This window comes from Chlorocebus sabaeus, chromosome X (genome assembly GCF_047675955.1).
Source record: "Chlorocebus sabaeus isolate Y175 chromosome X, mChlSab1.0.hap1, whole genome shotgun sequence".
Taxonomy (NCBI): domain Eukaryota; kingdom Metazoa; phylum Chordata; class Mammalia; order Primates; family Cercopithecidae; genus Chlorocebus; species Chlorocebus sabaeus.
The window spans coordinates 84,387,966-84,391,691 of record NC_132933.1 but is presented as its reverse complement, the minus strand read 5'-3'; the positions used below and the strand labels follow the sequence as shown (position 1 = coordinate 84,391,691).

General features: G+C 44.8%; 1 pseudogene; it reads left to right on the top strand.

The window, feature by feature from the left end:
• The first annotated feature begins 224 nt into the window (after nt 1–224).
• On the top strand, nt 225–1,419 carry LOC103232110 (nuclear distribution protein nudE-like 1 pseudogene; annotated as a pseudogene).
• The last annotated feature ends 2,307 nt before the right edge of the window (nt 1,420–3,726 follow it).

Here is a 3,726-nt window from a genome sequence, read left to right as displayed (position 1 = left end):
TTTTCCAGAAATTTATTTGCTGATTTTAAAATTCATATGAAAATTCAAGGGACCCAGAATAGCTAAACGACCTCAAGAAAGAGGAACAGAATGGAGTGGAGCTCAGAGCTGTGGAGGGGAATGAAGCTGAGCAGCTGGGTCAGCCTGGCCAAACCAGTGGAGCAGAGACATGGGTCAAGCGGTGGTGAACGTGTACTTTTGACACATCAGACACTTTTTTGATCATGGATGATGAACATATACCAGATTTTTCAAGTCTAAAGGATGAAACTACTTATTGGAAGGAAATGTCCTTGAAGTATAAACATAGCTTCCAGGAAGCTTGAGATGAGTTAGTTGAATTTCAGGAAGGAAGCAGAGATTTAGAAGCAGACTTGGCAGCACAATTAGCACAGCCTGAACAAAGAAATAGAAACTTGCAACTTTATAGCCAAAGACTGAAATATGAAGTGGAGGCATTAAAGGAGAAACCAGAACATCAACATGCACAGAGCTACAAGCAGGTCTCAGTATTAGATGATTTAAGTCAGAGGTGGGCCATTAAGGTGTGGTTGCTTAAGTATGTGAGGGAGCTGGAACAGGCCAATGATGACCTGGAGCAAGCAAAAAGGGCAATAATAGTTTCACTAAAAGACTTTTTTTTGTTTGTTTGTTTGTATTTTTGGTTTATTTTGAGACAGAGTCTTGCTCTGTTGCCCAGGCTGGAGTGCAGTGGTGAGATCTTGGCTCACTGCAACTTCCACCTCCGAGAGTCACCATGTTGACCAGGCTGGTCTCGAACTCCTGACCTCAAGTAATCCACCCGCCTCAGCCTCCCAAAGTGCTGGGATTACAGGTGTGAGCCACTGCACCGGCCTTCTCTGGAAGACTAAGAACAAAGGCTAAATCAAGCCATTGAATGAAATGCATTTTTAGAAAGTGAACTTCATGAAAAGGAATGTTGTCGGTCTCTGTACAGAGGTTAAAAGATGAAGCAAGGTATTTAAGGGCAAGAACTAGCAGTTCAGGAAAGGAAATAACCAGAAAGTTGGCTCCTACTTCTCCAACTCTAGATGGTGAAAAGATAGATTCCGCTGTCCAAGGATGACTCTTTTTGCCAGCCACTCCTGTTGGCAAAGGAAAATAAAACAGTTTTCCTTCCCGAAAACTACACTAAGTGGTTTTCCTACCAGTCCACTAACTCCTTCTGCTGGGCTATCAGCATTAACCACCATGGGCGATCTCTTAGGAAAAACAGGGACTTTACAATCCTAATTAACAGCTTGCAGAAATTTTGCAAAGGACCAAACGTGAAAGTCCTGTATTTCAGGAAATGTTAACAATGTGGTGCTGAATACCAGTTGCACACCATTCTCCCAATCAGATGAAGGGCAAGAAAAAGTCACATTTCCAGCCAGGCATGGTGGCTCACACCTGTAATCCCAGCAGTTTGGGAGGCCGAGGCAGGCAGATGACTTAAGGTCAGGAGCTCGAGACCAGCCTGGCCAACATGGTGAAACCCCATCTCTGCTATAATTACAAAAATTTGCTGGGCATGGTGGTGGGCACCTGTAATGCCAGCTACTCAAGAGGCTGAGGCACAAGAATCACTTGAACCCAGGAAGCGGAGGTTGCAGTGAGCCCAGATCGCACCACTGCACTCCAGCCTGGGTGACAGAATGAGACTCTGTCTCAAAAACAAAAACAAAAACAAAACAAAACAAAGGCCAGGCGTGGTGGCTCGTGCCTGTAATCCCAGCACTTTGGGAGGCCAAGGAAGTCAGATCACTTGAGGCCAGGAGTTCGAGACCAGCCTGGGCAACATGGTGAAATCCCATCTCTACTAAAAATACAGTAATGAGCCCAGCGTGGTGGCACATGCCTGTCGTCCCAGCTACTGGGGAGGCTGAGGCAGGAGAATCGCTTGAACCCAGGAGGCGGAGGTTGCAGTGAGCTGAGATCGTGCCACTGCACTCCAGCCTAGGCGACAGAATAAGACTGTCTCATAAAAAAAAAAAAAAAAAGAAAAGAAAAGAAAAGAAAAAGTCACATTTCCTACGTTGTTCACAATGCAGTAAACAGCTTTAATCCAGCTCCTCCTTCTCCTGGTCTGCGCTCCTCATGCCTGTTGCCAGCACTGGGTATGCTGCCTTTCAGTGAGAATGCTTGGCCTCCAAGTGGGGGCTCTTGCCCTCCTCCAACAACCCAATACACCCATGCCTCACTCCTTGGTGCCGGGGCCCAGCCCCATGCCCCTCCAACTGCCTTCCCACGGCTGGCAGGGGGCAGGCTGCATACAGCAGTGGCCACTGGGCCCTGCCCAGTCCCAGGACTCTGCACAATATCAATGCTGGCTATTTTCTCTTCTTACCATAGTGAAGTTGGTTTCACATGATCGCACTTGTGTGGGTCACAAGGTGATACATATGTGTATTACTTGGTCACTGGATGGAGAAGTACCCTTTCATCACACCTGCCTCATAGCCCCCACTTTGCTGTACTGATAGGATTTAGTTGTGTTTAAGACATTGCAAATCTTCTAGAAGTTCTCCACCAAATCAGGTCAATGTGTGCCTTCTTCCTGAGATCCCACTGAAGCATCGTCAGTGCTCATGATCATGTGTCCCCCAACTCCACCCCTCACTATTTGGGCCTGTTTCTGGCAGAGTCAGGAAGGTTACTGAATTAGGAAACATTTTCTGGACCTTCTGATTTTACTTAAGCAGTTACCATTCCACAGACTTGCCTCCCAAAGCAGCAAAATGCCTGTTGGAGCCCCAGATGGCAGGAGCCTCTGGGGCCTAGGCACACAGGCTAAGCCTCTGTGCTGTCTTCTTCTCCATGTGCCTCAGACTTGCAGGGTGGAAGGCTGGCAGGCAACCTCTCACCAGCTTTCCAGTCCTTCAGGTCTATGACATCTTCAGACCTTTTTTCTCCTCTAAGGGCCAGCCCAGTTGATTTTGGAAGGGTTGAACGGCCTGACTCCAGGGCTGGCTGGTGCCGGCTCCTGGGGGGCAGACTCACCAAAAGTGGTTGTCTCTGGGCATCGCTTGATCATTCTCATGCTGCATTTAGTGCTTACATTTGCTTTATTGTACTGGGTTGGTGCAAAAGTAATTGCGGTTTTGCCATTACTTTTAATAAATGAAATGCATTTTTAGACCGTGAACTTCATGAAAAGGAATGTTGTTGGTATCTGTACAGAGTTTAAAATATGAAGCAAGAGATTTAAGGGCAATTACTTTCACACCAACCTAATACGTAGGTTTGTAAACATGACTAAGACATTTGTACATAACTTATATTTTGTAGATTTTATTTATTTAGAACTTATATGGCATGTTAATGACTTATGATAGTATCCTACTCTGGGCAGCTGTGTAGGATCATAACATGGTTAAAAAAATACTTCCCCTCAGAAGAAGTCTTTTAGTGTAGATACAATAAATTTCATAGGAAAAAAAAGAGGAACAGAGTTGGAGAATCCACACTTTCTGATTTTAAAATTCACTACAAAAGTACAACAAACAAAACTGTGTTGTATTGGCATAAGAATAGACATATAGATCAATGGAATTTAATTGAGAGTTCAGAAATAAACCTTTACTTTGATGGTCAATTGATTTCAACAAGGATACCAAAACAATTCACGGGGGGAATGAGTAGTGTTTTCAACACATGATGTTGGAATAACAGAATATGCAGCTGCAAAAGTTGAACTTAGACCTTATATTATACCATATATGA